The sequence below is a fragment of the Falco peregrinus genome, chromosome 1 (genome assembly GCF_023634155.1).
Source record: "Falco peregrinus isolate bFalPer1 chromosome 1, bFalPer1.pri, whole genome shotgun sequence".
In the NCBI taxonomy this organism is placed as follows: domain Eukaryota; kingdom Metazoa; phylum Chordata; class Aves; order Falconiformes; family Falconidae; genus Falco; species Falco peregrinus.
Window position 1 is genome coordinate 106845628 of NC_073721.1, and position 22054 is coordinate 106867681.

The 22054-nt window shown below is 40.2% G+C and overlaps 2 protein-coding genes across 13 annotated transcripts in view; one reads left to right on the forward strand and one right to left on the reverse strand.

Moving 5' to 3' along the window:
* Nucleotides 1-11691, reverse strand: part of HMG20A (high mobility group 20A) — a 43815-nt gene extending 32124 nt beyond the window's left edge. Inside the window, exons 1-2 of one of the 7 annotated variants that reach the window (XM_027784182.2) lie at nucleotides 11375-11472; nucleotides 5150-5208 (exon numbers count right to left, since the gene is read on the reverse strand). The gene's annotated coding sequence lies outside the window, so the exon portion shown is untranslated. Of the gene's footprint in view, nucleotides 1-5149; nucleotides 5209-11374; nucleotides 11505-11535; nucleotides 11556-11669 lie in introns of those variants that run through there. The other 6 variants (XM_055805511.1, XM_055805496.1, XM_055805520.1 and 3 more) reach the window with 6 other exon arrangements.
* A 186-nt stretch (nucleotides 11692-11877) lies between these two features.
* Nucleotides 11878-22054, forward strand: part of PEAK1 (pseudopodium enriched atypical kinase 1) — a 119970-nt gene continuing 109793 nt past the window's right edge. For 4 of the 6 annotated variants that reach the window (XM_055805541.1, XM_055805532.1, XM_055805556.1 and 1 more), the window contains exon 1: nucleotides 11879-12052. The gene's annotated coding sequence lies outside the window, so the exon portion shown is untranslated. Of the gene's footprint in view, nucleotides 12053-22054 lie in introns of all 6 variants that reach the window. The other 2 variants (XM_055805566.1, XM_055805562.1) reach the window with 1 other exon arrangement.

Consider the following 22054-nt stretch of genomic DNA (forward strand, 5'->3'; position numbering starts at 1 on the left):
CCTCTATCTGCATGAGAGAATGGTCACAAATATCAGAGGCAGAGGCAAATGAAAAAGTTGCCAGCGAACTCACTGGAAGAAAGAACACAGGGAATATTCAGGTCTCTTTATTCCTTCAACAATCAGCTGCTTGACCATACTGTAACGTTAAAGTGGTCACGTAATTGTAAATTGAAGTCTAGAGGCATGTTAGCTTCAGCTAGTGATTATAGAGACATCACTTACAGAGACAAATTCAGTTTTACAATGCATACTGACACCTGATGCCTTAATTTCTCACTATGGCTTTAAAAATTAAATCTTAGCAAACTCTTCACATCCTCTCACTGATACAGTATCTTCCAACTCCATCATCTTCTTCCCACATGGCACCATGTCCTTACAAGTTTCAACAAGCTTCTCTTAAGTCTTTGAGTTTTTCAAAGGCAGTTACAAATCATGGTTTGTCACTGCAGGATTTAACACAATACACTTGCAACCCTTCCAATATGTTCAACATCCAAAAATCAATTGATTTGTCAACTATTTTACCTATATAATTTTTTCCCTATTCCTTCAAATAAACTGCCATTCTACTTCCTTGTCTGTTTTTGCTGATGTACTGCCTAGCTTCTTTGGGGTGATTACTTTGCATTTCATTTACCTTTTAAGCACTAAGTTATTTAGCAGTAGAAAGTCACAGCAAATGTCATGAAACTAGTTTCTCTGATCTGCAAAACCTCCAATTGCTCAAATGTCTGTATCTTTAATTACAGTGGTACACAAATACACTGCTGGCAGTGAGATGCTACCGAACAAGTTCAGAACCAGAGACACAAGTGTCAAAAGTAGAGGTATGATAGAAACATTGCCTATTGTAAACTCACAACTCATTTGAGTAAAATTTATCTGCATGTGACAGACTAGTGTACCTTTTTCATGGTAACTTTTGGTTAATGTATTACTGCAAGTCTGCATTATCATAATGCTGCCTCATCACTTGCCCAGTCTTCTGTTTGTTGGCCAGTCACTGATCCACATTCACACCAGCTTGAAGGAAAAACACCCAACCATGTAAGACAGCTACAGACCAGTAAGTTCCTACATTTATATAGCATTATTTAAATGTCTCCATAAAAAGTCAATTACAGCAGACACTTACCTGACAAACATTACCGATCTCAGAACTAAGAATAAAGAATTGTGTATCAATAAAGAACAAAAGTTTTTCTAAACATAATTACCAGAAGTCTATAATACAGAGACACTGAGGTAAAAGCTAGATTTTATTTTTCTAAGCTTCTAGCCTTTACTATGCATTTGAAATCTGCTGTCTTCCCACTTTTCCTCACTATAAAAATTTAAACTCTTTGTGTGTGTGTGTGTGTGAATATTTACAACACTCTTCCACATAACAGCAATGCAGGATCATGCTGGAAATTTTCTTGATTTTTTTTTTTCATGTTTTGAAAACCTATCTGATAAACGTCTTTTCTGTAATTCCCTTGAGAAATACATTGTTTAAATGGCATTGGGACAGAATACATGTTTTTACAAGTTGAAATAAAATTATGCAAGTAATTTACCTAAAACAAACCCAAAACATTTAAAGCATTTTACTATAGAGAAAATGCAAGTAAGCCATCTATAATGGAATTCACATTTTTTCGTATTTGTAATGAATTTTAAGTTTTTATAAGGTCAAGACGATATTAACAGAAAAGTTTTTTTTCAAGTAAGGAAAATATCTTTGATATTAGGATGATTTCCGTATCAGTACTCATTCAAAACAACTCATATAAAGTCTCCCAGTCTAAATTTAAAATGCAGTTATTAATTCTATAGATTTTTATATCCAAATGTAAACAGATGAACAATCAAATCTTATGTTCAAAACAAGGACTGCTTTGGCTAATCCAATAAAAATACTTGCAAGATTTCTGTACTTTCTAAAGAAAGTTTCCTGGGCTAGAACTAAAAAAACTTCTCTGTAAAACCACTGTATACCCACATGCACAGGCTAGAGGGGATGACCGTGATCACCCAGACTGCCCCATTTTAGCATCAGCCAACTATCTTATGTTAAAAAAAGAAACACAAAATGGAATTCAAAGCTATATAATGGTTACCCAGTCTTGTTTTAAAGACAGTAAGAGAAGTGTAACTGCATCAGCTGTCCCACATGGTAGTTACACACAGAGTACATTTGTACAACTCTCTGTTGTTCAGTAGATTTTGTTATGCTTTTACAGACTAGACCCTATAAGCCTACATCGATGAACTCCAATTAAGTTATATGATAAACATATCCCTTCAAGAAGTTAAAAAAAATGCAGCACCCACATTCATTTTTAGGACTGAAAAAAATGTTCTTAACTCATTTTCAGAGTCTGGTCTTTCTCCAGTGTGCTAGCAACCCTTTCCGAATTCCAAAAGTAGCTGTAGCAGTGCCAGCTGCAGAAGACATGCATTAGTACTTTGCCTGTTAGATTCTGTTCTTATACCTAAGTTTTAGCTGGCTCCGAGCTTCACTAAATGCTAATGTTCACAGCTGGATTATCCAGTCACCTCCAACCCCTCTTCATGTCAGTGCTTGCAAGGAGGCCTTTCCCAGCCTACACCTGTCCTGAGGTATACTAGTTTAAATGGGAACTAATATAAAGATTGGTTTGTTTGAGTACAGTCTTTAAAAACAAAAACATAAGCCAGGTTAGTAAACTACAACTATTGAAAAAGCAGTTGTCACATTACCTCTCCCTCAGTAATCAAAAAATTTTAAACTGATGCGATTCTGTTCAAAGACATCAAAGTTCAGAAAGCAGGATGAATCAGGCACTATTTGTGACTTTAAGTTGACGTTTAAAAAGCCAAGGATCAAACTAGTATGATTCAGAAGCTTTTTCTGCCTTTCTTTTTCCTATACCCTGAGTTTAAAAAAAAAAATTACTTTCGCTTCCACGTTCCAGTTAAGTGCCTGGTGCTAGTTAACAGTTTACAGAATCCTGATGTCACAAAATGATTTATGTGGTATTGTCAACTGATGAAGCAGAATGGGAAACTGGCAAAATACTGGTGGCTAAGTCAAGCATTAGATGAATGCAATTTTCAGGCCTCTCTCAAGCTCTGCATATTTTAATACTACCTAGATTTAAGGATAGGTTACAGAGTAGTAGCTTGCTGCCACAGAGAGGAGGTGGTCTTGGTCCCTTCACCTTTCTCCAGTTTACTGGATTTTTCACAGAGCTGCTCTAACACTCCCCTTAGGGAGAATGGCAGGGAAAAGGGGAAGCTGGGTAACTCACACCAGCTCAGATACATAATTGAAATGACTCGGAGGGCTCAAATAAATACCAGAGCTTATTAAAAAAGAATGCACATGGAAACTCCTGCTTCCACACATGGTAAATGGTTGTATTAAGCTATATGCGCCACTCGAAATCATAAAAGATAACTTTTTGGACTCATTCCACTATAATTTTAACATGACATCAAGAAAAGCATTCAGAAAGGTCATCGGCCCTCAAGAAGATAAACCAGGTGCTAGAAGGTGCAGACAATAGCTCTCCACTGCCTAAGGCTATAGTTTTATGGCAGTCTAAGCCTATTTAACTACTAATTACTCATACAGCATCATCTGCAGCCTGGCACTTCTGTTCACTGGACAAGTCATGTGTTTCAGCATGCTAAAGAAACAGAAGAGCTTTTGGTTCATTTATCAAATTAGTTTATGCCAGATTAAAGGGTGAAATGGCTCAGCAAACGATCCAGCAAACATTGCAGCTGGCAGAAGAAAAAGAGACACAAGCTGCACAGCCAACAGATAGCAACTTACATTCCTATAACCTGAGATTCAGCTCTCTCACTAAAATTCTAGTGGTGTCAGAAATTAAGAAGGTTTGAAACTCTTCCAGTAACTGAAGGCCCCCAAACAGTCATAAGTGGGATGAAATATGATTACCAGAAAAAAATTAGGATTCACTCATAAGCTGACTTGACATTTCGGGGCTTTTTTTCTTTCAAATCTAAAGCTAAACATTTTGCCTCCTGATAAAACCTGAGATTCTTTCCCATAAGTCTGGAAACAGAAATTGAATTCCACAAATTCCAATTCATTTGTTCTAACAAGGGATACTTATTACACTGGGTCATCCTATCTTATATGAATTGCAGCAAATACACATTCTTATCTTAACTCAGCAGAAGAGTAGTTGAAATCTATTCTGTCATGCTTCCCACATCCCGAAACAGTAAGGATTTAGTCAAATATTGGTTATCTCTATTTCATTTAAGTGTTAGCATGAGTCATGTGCAATACCAGCTAAAGCATACTGTGGTAAATGCATCCCAAGCCAGAAATCTGATCCTAAAGACTTGAGTATGGTTACCTGCAACAGTAATGGACTAGATGTCAGGTTTGAAAAAACCTGCTGTGTCATATTTTTTACATAACTACATCTTTTTTTCTGCGGTCATTATTTGATTTTGCATTGGCAAAGTTTAAACTCAAACAACAAATCTTTCAGTGTCACACTGCCTTCACTAAGTCTTCCAAATTTCTCCCAGTTCATCACTGTTTTGGTACTCTGTTTTGAATCATGAACCTCCAGCTCCTGCTTTAGAGCCCTCCTTTGTTGAGACAATCACAAACATCCAAATCCAAGCAGCAAGAACTAATGTAAAACCTGCTCATTAAGAAATACATTCTGAAGGAGAAACAAAAGCATATATATATATAATATATTTATATATGTATATATAAATATATATAAAATATTTTTATATACATATACATGTTTATATATATATAATGCCTATATAGTTCAGGACTTTTGGAGACTCATCTGCTCTAGAAATTGTATAGATTTTGCGATTCATGAGATATTCCAACAAGATGCTTGTGTATTTGAAGATAGAGTAGATTTCCATGGAATACCTTTCTTCAGTAAGTCTTAAGTTTTTTATTCTTAGCTATCAGAAGATGTCTTTGTCTATGCACTGGGTAAGTGAAAACACAATCAAGGAAGATTATGCTTATTCTTTAAGTAAGCTGTGGAGTAGCGGGACATGAGAGGAGCACTATATGAAGGCAAAAGGTTTAGAATGTCAGTTTAAATAAAAAAATCCCAACAGAACAACTTAAAACTAAAACATACACCAAGCCTTCCCTTACCTTTGTCTGCTATTTATCCGGTACTGGAAACATCCCCCCTTGCCCCCCAGACTTCTTGGCTGAAACATGATGTTAGCAAACTCCAGTTAGAAGTGTGAAAGAAGATTCACAGTTTACTGTTTACAGTACTTGGCTTGGCATTGATCTGTTTTCCCTGTTGTACACTCTCACACTATTACCAGAACTTGTTTTGCCACAGCTCTGCACTGCTTTTCCAACTATGGAGACCGATGCTTTCTCTTTCTACATACCATCAGCGACAGCGTATTTTGAACACTAGCATGGGACACTAACCATATTACACCAGAAAAATCAACCTTTGATCAACATATAACTATGCCCCTGGAGTCATAAGGTTAAGATTATTACTTAGCCTATTCTTACACAAATGACAGACAGTCCTCTCCCCCCCCCCCCCCCCCCCCAAGTTCATTTGTATTACTGATGCTTTGTCAATTACTAGTTTTCAGCAAACTACTCCAAAGTTAGACATAAGATGGTGTGGTATTGTCTAAGACTTTGGAACAACAGCCTAGGGAATTTCAGGAGAAACAAATTGCTTCTTTCTTAAGTAACAACAACAAATATTCACAGAAAGACCTAATTCATGTCATACCGCTTACCTGAAATAAAAGGAACTATGGAACAGACACAGCTAAGTCAGATCTGCTTAATCATCATTTGGTTAAGACCGTCTGAGAACTCATCCAACCACAGCAAACAACCGTACTGCAGGCTTAGGTTCACATTTAGATCCCACAAAATGATAAAAAAATATTCCTTAGTCATCCATTAAGCCTACTTTTAAAAAAAAAATCAACCATGTCTTTTCTCTCATTCCCTGCACTTGCTGGGAGATCCACCCCATCAAGAGGCCAAACAAGGCAGCAGTTGTGCCATCTGGGTAACTAGCTACCCAGTGCAGGTCAGCTGCACATCACAGCTAGTGGCACCAGGGGATTGCCCTATTCCTCCCACAAACCGCATATCTGTTTCTCCTGAGCCAGAAGTGGTGCACACAAAAGCAGCAAGCTGGTTTAGTGGGCTAAAGTGGAAGCAAAGCAATGCCCCTTCCTGACAGTAACATCCTCTCTCAACTGCTGCATAATCAGATAAGCATCAGGATGAAGAAAAGGAACAGAATTGGCCTTTCAGGAACTGTTTATCATTATCAGTGTGGATCCAGAGCACCTAAGGTTGGGTACCCCCTCGATATCTTACAGTTCTATGTTACAGTTAAACCATGGGCCTTACCACTTCCCCATCTTTGTCTTCTTGACAACCAGCCACACTCTCCTCCCCTACACATACACTAGCGTTCATGCAGACTGGTTTTCAACTTGTCAAAGTCCCTGAACTAATTTACCAGCTAGACAAAAGAGTTCTAATCTCATAAGCTCTTTGAAACAGTTTGCCAAAAACATGCATGAGTAGCTAGCATCAGCAGACAACAGCAGCAAAGATTCACTGGCTCAAGCTCCTTCAGAATTACGCCCCCAAGCAGAAAGCACAAATCATATACACTACCACTTCAGAGTCCTAGCAAGTTCTAGAAATGACATATTTTGAAAAGCAATTAAGAACACTGTTGAGAGTTTCTTTTGGCTGCAAACAATCCCTCAGACACCACTGTATAATTAAAGCTATGAATTTATCTTTTCATATTTGGACACAACAATAAAACAAAAGTAGACTTTCCCCTGGTATCCACTAAATTGCCAAGAAATCCTCTGTGTTCTGCACTATTTAGCAGAAGAAAAAAAATGAAGAAGCATTCAGAAATAAGATCTGTCGATCTTAAGTCTCTTGAACTCAATTAACAAATGACACTTTCACTATCCTCATTTTCTGATGTTCCTGATGATAAAACTGTGTGAAAGTTTATGCCACTCAAGTCTTTTGACTAAAACAACTCTTCCCATTTTCATGCTATCACAGCATTTTCTGAACTACAGGCTAAGGGTGTTGGCTGCTCAACTCATTACTTATCCCAGCCATAATGCCCAAAAGACATATTCCAAAGTCTTACAGATTCCTTTTTACCTGAAGAAATAGCACAAACAATACAAGTCCTAAGAATTTCAGAAACAGTGACGTGTAAGATAAATGTTATTCGTTGTATCCCATCTAGGAGGTATGGTCCAAAAGACTGAAATCAGTCAGCCCAAGTCAGATATTGCCCTAGTCTCCTGCAAAGGGGAATGGGATCATAATCATTAACAAGCCTTTTTGAAGACAACTTTGCACAGCTTCCATTTAACATATTTACGACTAAAAAAATAAATATATCTAGTCAGTAACGTTCTTAATGTAATTTCTGACAGGCAAGTTTTCTTTGAAGTGCATCAGCATTTGCAAGAGTATGGTCATGGAACAAGGAAGATATCCTAATAAATTTATACCTTAGAAGTATTCAGTTATTCCACTGTAATTGGTTTTGTTCTCCTGTAACACAGAATGGAGATTTCTCCCAGATAAACAGTGTCATTCAAAACCAGCTGTAGCTGCAATTCACCAAAAGCTGTCCTTATCAAACTGTTATTAAGCAGGCCTTCAGAAATAGAAGGTCAATCTCAGGTTTGTCCCTAATAGATAGGTATGAACAATGCAAGCTACTCCTTTAATAAGAACTAAACCTCTGTGGGTTTAACTTGCATACAAAAAACTTTAACAGACCTCCCAACAAGCCCATTATAGAAGAAATTATTACAAGACTCGTTTGTTTTCAATTGCTTATCACCTGACCTGTCCCACTGGGAGTAACACTGGCAGTGTATGTACAAACTCAAATCTAGAGTATTGAGGCAAAACAACTAGACTAGTATCAGACCACACCTAGCTCAGATGGCAGCCATTAGTTTTTACTAACACTGCACTACTGATGCCACTGGTGCAGGAACAAGCCAGTTGTGCAGTCAGACAACAATACAAGACAGTAAACATTGCAGATCTTGCAATGGAGGCTGACCTACATAAGTAATAAAGGTTTCAGTTACCACTTGCACCACGTATTTTAAATAGACAGCAACTAGCCTTAACTCCTCTCATGAACAAACCCACTGGGGAAAATAATAGTGGTTTCTGAAAACAGACTGTCCCTAGTAAATTCATACCTAGAACACTTACTGTCAAAGTGTTTTTATCTACCACTATTCACATCTTAGAAGAAACTGAAGTTTAACAGTTCCTGTGTACGGAAGAAATATTCCCTTCCTCTTTCTAAGGGAAATCATTTGAGTAAAAACATTTGAAAAGCTTAATGGAAAACAAGAAGCAACATAGTTTTGGCAAATTGCCAAAGGCAATCAAGTTATAGATAGAAAGGGCATTTTATTAGGGCACATGAACAACTAACAAATCAGAAGACAACTGTTCTTCATTCACCTGCTGTCCTCAAAACAGTACATGCATGTTCCCTTGAGTTACCCTTCTCCTCCACAGACCATCATCAGAACAGTATCCCCATTATAAGTGCAGGCTCTTGACCTGTGCTCTAATATCTAACAGTTTCTCACAGCACATGCCACAAGACTTAAAAAAATCTCATCAAAGAACTGGCCCCCAAACAAATCCTATTTAATCAACGAGAAGCACTTCCCATGGAAAGCTGAGTTTGCTTTGGCATGTGAGAAGATACACCTAGCTAACTCGGCACACTTTGATACTGACCCTTTATTTAAATACAGTGAACAGATATGCATTCACAAAGAAAGCTTACAAAGTTAACTTGAACACACCAGTTTACAATTTTCCCAACTCCTGTGCTCTGATACCAAGTATAACTTCATGACGGGAGTACAAAGCAAAAATATAGTTCACAGTCACTGCTCTCATTAAGAAATCTAGCAGCGCCAGGGAGATCAGCACATCTTCTCAGTTCTCTGCACGGTCCCTGTCCAGCAGACACAGAAAGCCTGGGCGTGTCAAGGGAAGATGTACTACAAGAACAAACACTGGAAGACAGTAAGAATCTCTCTCCTCTTGATTTCTTTATGGCAAAGCAGAATTTGTTAGTCACCTCCTAACAGGTACATATAAAAGAGCTGAACCCTAACCTCAGGTGCTAAAGAAAACATTATTGTAAGAAACATGATTCTCTTCTCCCTTTTCCGAGCCATAAAGGTACCCTCCATGCCCCACCATGAGCAACCACAGGAAAAACACATTCAATTTACAATCAAGATGGTGGGGTCAGATCACAGATCTTCAGGTTTTCTATTTTGAAAACTGCTAGTATCCTATACAAGAGCTAACTGAGAATTTCAAGACTAATCTGGATATTCTGCTTTAGCCATTTCTAAGTCTAGATCTCCTCAGAATTAGTAATCTCAACTTCTGTTTTGAGACATGCGCCAGATTTCTAAGGACAGAAAAAAATATTTTCTCAACTTCCTGGACTCTAAAGTTACAGTATTTACTAGCAACTGGTACAGTTTTAGAAATGCCAAGTACTTCATCACTTCTAACAAACATATAACATAGGTATGTAAGAAAACAAAAAAAGATAGAACATCATTTAACTAGTATCTTCAAATATCAGTTTGTGTCCCTACACATATGGCCTGGATTTTTTTAAAAAAACAACAAGCCACAAAAAACCCACAAACCCAACAGGTCACGAAAACAAATTCCCTGTTTTCAACAGCCGGTTATGTACATATTCTTATGAAATTAAGAATAATTCCTTCACCGTAATATACATAAACTTGTTAGAGTACGGTTCCCCCAAACTACTGTGCCCATCAGACACCAAGTGGCCTTACTCAAGCTTAGTCCACCTAGAGAACTTACTTTCCACAGAAAAGAACAACGCTTTCAAAAATCTAACAAGACTTTACCTGCTAAAAAAGGCAATAATTGTGAACCAATTAAAAAGTTTTCCTTTAAGCGGCACTGGCACCGACATAACTCCCAGCTTCTACTTGCTTAGAAGAGAGTAGTCCTGACAAATTATGAACCCTAAGTGCTCTGGAGCAGCAGCTGCTGAAGTGGGTCACACATGCAAGATAATCCACTGAGGTGTGGGAGGAAAGTATTTTTCTTAACACTGATACATAATATTTTTAAATAATGCTTATTTCATCTTTTTCTGATCCCTTCTTAATTTCTGGGTTTGAGTATGTTGTATATTCAAAGTATGTTTTTGATCATATAACGTACGATACACAGTAGTACCTGTATATAACTGATAAATCAATAAACATACTGGGGATGCATGCTGAAAAGGTGTTCTTTTTGCAGATAGCCATATGCAGCCAAAAAAATTGGGAGGCCACAATTCCATAGCAGAAGCTCCCTTTCCCTGTTAACAGGACTTCCCTGTTTTTCTACAGGGAAAAAGAGGATTTATATTTGTCCTGCCTTCCCTCGTTTTCCTAGATTGCAGTAAATTAACAGAAAGGTACACGGATCTTTCCCACTCACACAACGATTTGGGGGTTCTTTTATTAGAACGTCTCCAACAGCCAGCTCGACGTCTAGTCCTACATCTCTTCAAAGGTCCAGCACCATAACTATACTAATCGGTTCCACTTTGCTTCTGGAAGGGAGGATGAGCTCAGTTTCACTCCAGTGTTGGGATTTCAGAGGGTCTGAATGAATGGCGCCTCAAAAGGCACATGGCTTCAGTGTCTCAATTGTAGGGCTAAGGCTTTTTTTTTTGCCACCTCAACCATAGAAACTTAAGGTTTCCTCAGGAACAGGCAACTTAATGTGAAAGCCTATTACTGGAAAGGTGTATCTGAAAACCATACAGCGATAAACGACCTGCTTGTCAAGGGAACATTAAGCGGACACGATAAAACAACAAATACACAGAATTAAAGACCATCAAATATCATTAACTCTTATCGCTTTGCGAGAAGCGAGAGAAAAGATAAGAGTTACAAAGAAGAACATGGGAAGTCAAGTGCCTAGACCCTTACCCAGCTCTTCCCTCTCACCCAACACGAGCTCTGGTGGGCCTCCCCAGTCCCCCTCACCGGCGGGCTGCCAGCAAACTGGCAGCCGGCCGGCAAGCCCGGGGCGCAGGGAAGGCGGGAGGCCGGCAGCGAAGCTTGCCAGGCCTGGCCACCGGGGAAGGCCGGCATCAGGCCGCCAGCAATGCCGCGAGGGGGACCGCTCCCCGTTGCCCGCCGCGGCAGGAGCGGAACACCCACCAACCCCCTTTCCCCACCCCGGGCAAGAAGAGGGGGGAGAAAAGGGCCCGTCGCCCTCCCTACTGACCTGCCGAAGGCAGCTCTGCTGCAGGACCGAGGGTGGCCCGGCAGAGCCCACTCCCCTCAGCCCGCGCAGCCACTGCCACCACCCTCACGCGTACGGCCGCCTTACCGCTCACCTAAGCCCGCCCGGATCTCTCCGCTCACGCCTCAGCGCGGCCCTCTCACCTCTACCGGAGACACACGTCAGGAGAACGCCCAAGCCAGGCCAGAAACACTCTCCGCCGCGCCGCGCCACGCCACGCCCCCCCGCCTCCCCCTGCCCAGCAGCCCAACACGGAACGGGAATTCAAACAACACACTGGGACTACTTTCTCTCTGCAGGCGGAAGCACACGGTCTGCGCGCGCTGCACCCCGAGACCATTTTAAAGCGCCGAGCGGCGCGCAGGTCAGGAGGCACGCTGGGAGTTGTAGTCTTCCCGTGTCAGCCTCGCTCGCCTGGCAGCGCCCCTGCGCTGCTCCCCAGCCAATAGGCGGCCTCGCCGCACAACCGGGCGGGAGGGGGCGCGGCCGGCGGCGGCCGGAGTTAGTTGTTGCGCGCGGGCGTGGCGGTCGCAGCCCCGTCCCGGGAGTCGGCCCCTCTCCGGGGCCCGCCGGTCGTGGGAGCCGCTCCTGACAAAGCCTCTTCGGCGCAGCCGCCGCCTGCCCGCGGGAGGCACCGCGGGGCTGGGGAGCCCCTGCCAGGTGAGGGGCCGGGGCGAGTCCGGGGACGAGAGGGGGGCGATAGCCCCTCTCGCTGTGAGGGGCGGCCGGGCGGCGGCTCGGGTTTCCTCAGGGCGGCCCCGGGTCGGGGCACTGAGACGAGGGCCCGGCGGGGTGTGAGGGGAGCGGCCAGGCGCAGCTGCCGCCTGGCTGCTCGTCCCTCCTAAGAGGGTCCTGCCGGTGCCCTTCCTGCCCCGCCGCCCCGGCCTGCTGCGGCCCCGGTGCCGCCGAGCCCGGCCAGCGCTGGCAGCCGCTGCGGGGCCGCGCGACGCCCTGGCCCCCGGCTGCGGGCTGGGCCCCCGGGTCTCCGCCCCGACACCGCGGGGCCCGCGGCGGCCGGGACGTTCCGTGGCGTGGTCCTGCGCCCTGCGGGGGAGCGCTGCGCGACTCGGAGCTGACACCTTCTAGGAATTTCACGATGATAAAGCTGCTGTAGGTGTTGGGTGGATGCTGTCCCTATCGGGGCTCTGTCCTCACTGTGTTATTACCGCGGATTCCTGACTTAGAAGGCTTTGCCTGTCAGCGTATACGTGCGTAGCTACATTCCATGCTCCTTTCAGGCTTTCGGTGCTTCCTGTTTTGGACTCTCAGATGAGTCGTTTTGTTTGCCTGTTCTTATTGCGGGTGAAGTTGAGACTAGGCTGGAAAGGCTGGGATTTGAATCGGGGCAGCAAGTGGAACGGTGTAAATGCATTGCAGTGATTATTTGCTTATCGGGCAGCTGGTATGTAACACAGAATGGCCAGGCTGCTCTTAGGTGAGCACAAGGAGGAGGAGCATTGCCTGGTGGATCTCTGACCTCGAATTTAATAGGGGTCCCTTCTCAGGGAACATAACTTCTGTTGGCTTTAGGTCTCTGATGTTTTATTTCGCAGAGCTTGTTTTTCATTCTTCTTTAATCACTTCCTAAGAGGCTCCAAAGATTTTCCCCTTACTTGTGGCCCTAAGTCTGTCCGGTGTCTGCTAAAGCACTTTATTCTCGGATATTCAGGGGGAAAATAATACACAAGTTATGTGGGCAGGAAGGAAAGAACACACTGTTGTTCTAGGGTCCAAGACTTTATGGGATTCCAATAATTAGGTTCTATACTTAGAAAGTTAAACTGGTACAAAATTGCCAGCTGAACAGCTACCTTTGCTAAGCTTTAGGTGCATTTAATTCTTTGTGACTTTTGACTTGCAACCTCATCTAGACAGTTTGATTACAGTGGTGTAGCAGAGCAGGAAATACTTGTAGATATTTTATGTTGTCATTTTGGCTAGTTAGAGCTCTTAATCTGGTTTCACACTGGATGAAAAGGTTTTGTCTGTAAAGTAGCTAAGATGATTTATCCAGACAAAGTATATTCCTGGAAGAGCTACTGTTCCAGTGTGGTTTCAGGGAAACCTCATTTCGTCCTCTAAAATGTGGAAGTATGCAAGAAGTGAATTACCAATTTTGCCATGAGTAACTTTCCATGGTTAATCTTATCTATTCATTTCATGATGGATTTACCTTTTATTAGCATATCTCACATAGATAACTTAATTTACAGATGCCCTAAATTACTTCCTTGGAGTGTTCCATTTGGCCCGAATGCCTCTTGCTCACCTGAACAGCAGTAGCAGGCAGGGCACGGTTCCCTAGCGGGGCAGGAGGTACCAGCTGCTGAGCAAGGAGCCAGCAGCCTTTCCTGTCTGGCCTTTCTGCTAGTAGGCACTTTCACCCAGCTGCACGCGTGTGGAAACAAGCAACTGATAAGAGAGCAAGCTTTACTCATGGATGCAATCTTTGTATTTCCTTCTATTTTAGAGCATACATTAACCATGTGAATAAATATCTAGTCATTTTGAAAAAACAGCATACCTGATGTATTGCTAAGTCTTATAGCTCCTTCAGTGAAAGGGAGAACAAAGAGGCAAAACACCATTTCAGCTTCTTTGGTAATTTGTGTTTCTGACTTTTCAGCTCTTTAGAAAATCTACTTGCAAACATATTTACCAAAATATGTGTTCTTTGCTATTTACTTTCTAAATAAAGGAATTGGTTGGAATCAATCATTTAAAGAAAAACAAGGGTGTGCGTGTACTGTTTGGCTAAATGGCTTCTAAATGTTTTCTTGCCTAAACAGGGTAATAAAACATTTAGATAACTATTATAAGTCATTGATTAGGCTCACAGACATTGCTAATCGCTGTTAACCTTCTGTATCATGCTAGGAAAAATATGAGAAAAGCTGCTATAAGTTAACGAGTTGCAACGTGTTTTTTCCTCTGCCTTGTTGCTGAATTTATGCTCCAGTGTCTCTGCTTCCCTTTTCCTTCTGCATGTTTAGTCTTTGCTCTTAGGTTTCCCCTTTTCCTAGAGCTGCCCCTTATTCCAGTATAGAATCAAGACTCTCCCATCCCTGCTAGTTGCCCATGTTTTCTTTCCCCTTTTCTCTGAAGGGATCCAACTGTTTTACTCCTTGGCACTGCTTTCCTTGTTCTAGTTGCTTTCTGATGAGATCAGATTTCAGGTGGTGGTAAGTAAATAATCCTTTCTCTTTATTATTTTTTTTAATGTATGGCTGTTAGACCCTCTTCTCCCCAGCCATTGAAAAGAGAGCACCGAAGGTCTAAATGGGTTTGCTACGTAGGGATCAGAGATGAGGTCTTTCTCCTGCCAGCTTCCACAGTGTTCCCACTTCCTGTGCGGCTGCAGCTCCCGAGAAATCCTGCCCAGCTGCTCCCTCCCGTGTAGTCGGTGTGTCATAGCTGACATTCAGGTATAGGCAGAACATGGAAATGTGAATGACATGGGTGTAATGAGGAGATAGCACTGCACTTGTGAAAACTGTGAACACTGTGTGATGTGAGAAGAGATCTTAAAGAAAACACCTGACATGGGGAAACATAAAATAAGTCTTATTTTCATATCTTTCTGGTATTAATATGTGATAACTCCAGATATTTTTAACCTACTTGCAATACAAAAATCAGAATCTGTAAAGCATGTTTTGGTTTATTAGTTGAAGCAGTTTTTAAAGAAACAATGTCAAGTTATTTGCAAGCCATATGTAGTGTTTACTGGCTGTTACTGCCAGCCAAAAATCACCAGTGAGGCAAAATCCACTCTATGTAACATGGATCTTGGAGATGCATGGCCTCGGTCTACACCCAAGGGAAAGAGGCTTCAGGTTCTCCATGCTAATACCAGAAAGGGTTGATGGAGCATGGTGCTGCTTTCTATGATTGCAATACTTGTGAGAGTCTCATACAGAGACCTTGTGTGTAGAGTTTTTGTTGGTATTACCAGTTCTCCCACTCTTCTGTGCTCCTGCACATAACCACTGTTTAAGGACTAAGCATTGCACTGGGGATTTACGTTGACCTAAGCCTGAAATGCTTTTGTTTCATTTGTATCAGCACAATAATGTGGACTTTCCATTACTGTAGAGTTTTAAATTTAGGGTGGAAAAATACAGACTGCAAACTGGAATAAAGCTTGCTAGTTAACTTTCCACTATTGTAAAGCAGGGTGAAGTTGAACAAGTAAGTGAACAGTATATACTGAGCTGAATGAGAGCTTTAGTATTTCAGCAGTGCCAGTGACAAGGATAAATGAGTTGGGTTTTACTTGGTAATAATTCTAATTAGTTGTCCAATATTTGAGCTGCAATTTCAATAAATAATGTGGTTTAGTATCTGTAGGCTCTGTTTCCTTTTGGGTTTTCCCAGTCATAAGCAGAAATTATGTGAGAAGAAATGTGACAAATTTTCAGCCTTCCTTTTTCCGTGGATAGATAAGTGGCTGAGTCACTAAAGCAGTTTCTTTCCTCCTATCTCTTTTAAGTGGACTAAGTTGATTTGAGATTGCCTGATCGTTGAAAATGTGAATGGAGGATAACTATGCAGTGAATGTAGCTGAGAGGTCACTTTATTTTTCATGTGGGACCCCATCAGCTATTACAAAAGATACCATGTTAACTTGCTGAGTTACAAAACAGCTTTACCACAGATGTATTTGGGTTTGTCTGTTCAGGTGACACCAAGAAGCATAGAATTTCACAACTCCACTGGAGCCTAGTTTACCATTTCTCTCCTCCCTGTAATCACATATTACTGTGAAGGTTGATTATAAAATCAGTTTTAAACCATACCACTTGGAGAAGTATTTTGTAATCGATCTGTAATTGATTTTTTCCTAGGTCTTTCATTCTGGGGAAAACTGTCACCCTGACTAGATTCCTTTATGTGTGAGTGGAAGAATCCCCAAATAGTAGGTCTGTTAGCAAGTTTGCTACCCATACCTGCTGTATATGGGCCTAGCTTTAACTGAACTGGCTTTTTCATGAAGTATTAGTAGCAGTAACTAAGATTAGTGATGTTTATTGAACATTTTTACTTTGATCACCAAATACTTATGTGTAAATATGGTGTGTAAAAAGTATTTAACAGCATAACTTGTTGTCTGTACCTCAAAATGCCTTCTGAATGCATGGTTGTTCTTGCTTAGGAGTGTTATTCTTAGTTGTCAGCTTTTAGAGCAGGTGATGCTTAATTTCCAGATAAAATTAAATGCTCAGCTTGGGGGGCGGAGGGTTATTTTATCCTTTTAAAGTGCAAAAAATAAATATTACCTTGGAAAGACTTAAAAATGTCTTTCCCTTTGTAAGCTTTATCTCACTTTTTACTTGAGTGATATTTCTGTTAAAAAAACCTCACATGCACTTAAACATCAGTGTTGAAAAATGCTCACATATCTTATTAATGCAGTCACTGTTGACTGCTGGAGGCATTCTTAGCAAACTTTTTTAAATAATGGTAAACAAATAAATTTATTTTTATCAACAAATTAAGTATAAAAATAAAAACACTATCAATAAAATAAAATCAGGCTAAATATTGTGGGCTTCTAGAAATACTTGCTTTAGTAACATCTTGTCTGAGACACTAGTTCAGTGTGCTGCTAAAAAGTAAGATCACTGACTTAATAAAGTTAGTGCTATGTCAGAAAATATTGGCTACTAGCCCGTAATTTGCCACATACAGACTTACTGGTGTTTAAGCAGATTTGGATTATTTGATGTAGGTTCTATAGGAGACTCTTTACTTGTACATTCACAGTTTGACCTTACATGTTTTGTTTTAAAACCATTAAATAAGTGCAGATCTCAATCCTCAAATGTTCTTTCTTGGATGCATCCTGTATTTATACAGGCCCCTCTACAAAGCTCACCAAAGGAGGAAGACTATGTATAATACAAAAGATACAAATTCTGAATGGATATATTTATATCCAGTCTCCCAGCTCTGAGGCTCTGGCTGTCAGAAAAACCTTCATACACATTTAAAAGATGCTTAAATGTACACTACAAACATGAAAAAATATAGGCATCCTTCTACATTGACTTAATGTATATGGTCTCCTACTGTAAGTCTCTGTACATATCACAGATGCTCTTGTTGTTTTCTCAGCTGTCAAATAGTGTCTTAGTGAATGTCATTGTTTTGTGTTCATACATGTTGGTGTCCTTTCTGTGGGCTTTTTATTAATAATGCAGCAAGAGGAAGGAAGAACAGTTTAGAAAATACATAATTTTCCCCAAAATTGGCTGGTAAATTCAGAAACATGCATGTCTGAAGGTGAGAGTCACTTAAAAATTGTATAGCTCTTGAACCAAAATGGTCTTTTGGTAACTATTAGTCTTTTAGCTCCTTCTTTCTTCAGAGTTTTTCATTTCTACCTTGTATTAGCTCCTAATAGTCTTCTGCAGAGTAACCCCTGGGCTTGTTTGTAATCACATAAAAATCACTGATGCTCTCTGTAAAGGCTCAGAATTACATCAATATTGCTTTAATAAACTTTGAAGTTTAATGAAAACATATACAAGCTCAGAGGAATAAATAATAGTATAGGAGTTTTCCATGGGGGAGTAAGTCATACTGTATAATTGTTTTCCCATTTGCTTTAAGCCTTGCTAATTATTGTGCTCAGCCTCCCCCATTTAGATGTGATAGTTTTGCTTAAAAACAGGTTGCATCATATTCTGCAATCTCAGGCTTCAAGTCTGTAACTATATGGTTAAGGAGTGTGACTCCTACTCTTTGGAATGATCTTTGGAGAAGATAGTTTACAGTGCAAAAGTCATTAAATAAACTGTAGACATTGTGAGTTTTTAGAAGCACGGAGATAGCTCATAGTAAAGATGTGGAGAATGTGGGGCACGTGAAAACTCTCAATGTGATCAGTTACATATGCTTTGATTGTCCAACAGTTTGTAGTTTCTTGTAGTCAGGGGAACAACTCACTGAACCTGGTGTTAAATTTGCATCGAGGGCATAAATATTTACTATTTTAGAACTTTATATCTGCAAAATTGAATTTTCATACTATGGTATGTTTATTTTTTAAATTTTGTTTAAAGGAATGGAATATCAGATTATTAGCAAAACAGCCTCAAACCTGCTCTGCTACTAATGAAACTATCAGTAATGTATCTTTCGAGTGTAACAGCAAAATATTGAAAGTATTGTGGCAGGCCTGTTTAAAATGAGGCAGACTTATATTTAAAGGTTGCTGTCTCTATCTAGAAAAGATTGCTTGGGAAGTGCAGAAAACGAAGGTGTGTTAGGACAGAGCTTGCTGAAGCTTGAAGGGCTCCTGCGCCTATGAATTTTGCCTAGTAGGTATTTCTTGTACAGCAAAGGCAGTATCCCTGTTAGAAAATGTCAGTACAAGCAGAGTATAATGTACATTTCATTTACCCTGTAATCTATGTTGGTTCTGGCAGTGGTATCATAATTGTCATCTTGCTCCATGAACCTGTTGGCAGGTAGGGTGCTGGTTCATGGTTCCTTACAAGTTAACCCACTTACCATCTTCAAGTGGGAGCAAATCTCTTCCAAAGGTAGCTCTTTCAGGAGAGTTGTTCAGAAGGAATGATGCACTCTGGTATATAAAGTACCCGGTTTTAGCAGTAGAGAGAGATACTGTTAGTAACAGTTGCCATGAAAAACCTCCTGCAACAGCTTGCAGGTTTAAGGTGAGATTGCAAAGCAGTTAGTGCAGCTGAGGAATCTCAGTCTGAAGCTTTAGGCAGGGTGAGTTCTCCTGTGTTCTGTGTAATTACATCTCTTTCTGGTGGTTGGAATGTGAGAAGTGTTTTGCTTGCTTGTGTGGTTGCTTTCAAAGAGAGAAGCTGAAGCAGGTTGCTTTCTGATTGATATTGCCACTCAGCATCAGTATGATATTCAATAAATACAGTGTTGCAAATCATACTAGGTTGCATAATAATGTAAATGGCAAGAAGTGGCGCATTAAAAAAGTGCCTAGTTTTCACACCCACACCCTCTTTTTTTTTTTTACAAGGTTATATCTTTTTCTTTGTAGTGTGTAATGATGATAACATTGCAGGCTTTTTTCCTACTCTGCCCTTTGCAGATTGACTTCATTGCTTATGGTTGTGCATTATCATTGTGTATCAGTGTAAATCAACAGTGCTATTCCTGAACAATGGAGATAACTGACAGACCTTTTGAAGCCATATCTGTAGACTGAGAGACAGTGCTGTATATCAGCATGTTGAAAAAGATAACTGGCATGGGTTATCAGGGGGTTCTGCTCACCCCCCCTACAGAGGAGAGTATGGAAAAGGCTGTGTAATAATATTTTCTAAAACATTTATGTGCAGCTGCCAGGGCAGTTGATGGAAGGTTCATGCATACACTAATAATTCTTACAAGAAATAACAGTAAACAGGTGAAATCCCAAAGCAACAGCATTTAAATGTAACTGGGAATTAGATTTATTAAGATTTCAAATGTTACATAGTTGAGTCTGTCCGTCCCCCCTGACCGCCCCTCCAGAGTACCTGCAGTTCTTTGCATATTAAGTCATGGTATGTCTACATGGAAAGCTGTCTTTGGGTGCCTTCATATAAAAGTTAATAAACATCCAAACAAAGTGAAATCTGTAGAAAGCAGAAGGGAATATTAATTCATATAATAAGTAATATTGTCTTCGGAGGCAAGACTGGTGAAAGGGGGTTGTAACTTCAGCTGGCAGTCCCTGAAATTCTTACATGGATAAGATGCTGAAATTGTTTTTATGTTGCGCTGGCTAAAAGTGTTGGTGCATTTTTTTCATCAAATAAGCCACAAAAAAAGGTTGAAAATATATTGGAAAAATAAGAAACTAGTATTGATTCATATAGTTGCAGTGATTGTGCTGCATGCAAATAGTTGAGTTGTGGATTAAAAAAAATCATTGAACTAGTGAAATAACCGAAAATCAATATCGGCTTCTAAACAAGTGTACGCTGAAAGACATAGTATTGCTATGTTTTTAGTGTATACATTATAGAGGAGCATTCATCATCATAGTCTTGTATCGAAGTGAGTCTACAGCAGATGGTTGTGGCTTCTTGGATTTCTCTTGCTTGTTATGAGATGCTTGTCCATTCAAAATTGTATTTTAAGTGATGTGGCAACTATTTTGATTGTAATTTAAAACCTTTATTTCTTTCACATTCATAAAAGGGAGACAATAGAAGGTTTCTTGTTACTTTTATTTGACTTTCTCCTGCCAGTTTATGAAATGTAACTTAGGTATTTTAAAGATGTAGATCCCAGCTACTTTTAACTCGGTTGATGTTGCCACATGGTTCAAGGTTTCTTTTCCATCAGTTCTTCCATGAGCTCTCCCAGAAGTTTCAGGGGTAACTGTTCTGTAGGGAAGGTAATTGTGTATTGGATAGATGTGTGTTCATTGGATGATGCACTGTAAAAATCTGCCCTGCTTGTATAATCTGCTTAAAGTTCTGAAAAATGATTTCCAGTGGACATTTAAAGGCCTGGGCAACTTCTGTATCCTAGCAGTAATCAGTGTGGGACTTGCTGTCTCATAGGTGCATTTGCAGTCATCAGTCTAACAGTTTTTCTTGAACATGCTTGAGTTTTTTTTTTCTTGGCAGTGGGTTTACGATCTGGTTTAGAAGAGAGAGCTGTCACACCACAAAGAAGAAACTGTTACTTTGAGAGACGAACTAAAGCTGAATTTGTATTCTGACAGCTTAAAAAGTACAAGGAAGAATGGACGGACATTCATATCTTCACAAGATGCCTTTCTTGGGCTGATAAGGAACATGCTTTATACATTCCATTAACTGAACATTTTTGAATCCTTTGGTGTATATGACAGTGTCATTTAAGAATAGAAAATATGCAGAGAACAAAAGGGATAGAATTCTAGAAATTGAGCAGTGCCTGAAAAATCAGAAATCTAGCCTTTAGTATAAGGAAAAAAATTGAAATCTAACACTGCCACTTCTTTCCTGAGAGAAAAATGATGGTTTCTTATTATTAAGATAACTATTTTTCTAAATACTGCTTTGCTAATTGGGGCAACCCATATGCATCTGCACTGTTTTACAGGGTAACCTGTGATAAGCGTTCCCTTTTTGAAAAACTGTACACAATATGTAAATAGAGGGAACATAATCTCTTCTGCCACTTTAAGATCTGTTGGAATATATTTCTTTTGAAAGTTTTTTGCATGTTTTTCAGATGAGTGACTCTCTCTTGAGCTTTTTATTACATAATGTTTATGTTTTTAAAGTTTTGAGCATGACCTCAGGTTTTTATTTGGGTTTTAGTAAAGTATTTGCTGCTTGTAGCCCTGTAAAACCTGAGAGATTTTCCTGTCTTCTAGCTCTGAGACCTATAGTCTCCCACAGTTCATATGGGAGGCTTAAACATGCAGTCTTTTGAGTAGAAAATATTCTCTTTAGTACTTTTATAATTCAAAATCATTGGAATTTGCTCTGTATAAAATTATAACTTCCTGAGAAGATACTGGCACACAGTGTGGAAGCTGTTGAGTAATTTAAACAAAAGTTCCAAAAACTGTTTTCTATGCTTTATTTCTTCTGTCACCTCATAGTTAGAGGCTAGTGGACAAACCAGATTTGGGGCTGAAGGGCCTGCTTTGCATCTGGCAAAAAGGCAATGACTTAGAAAAAA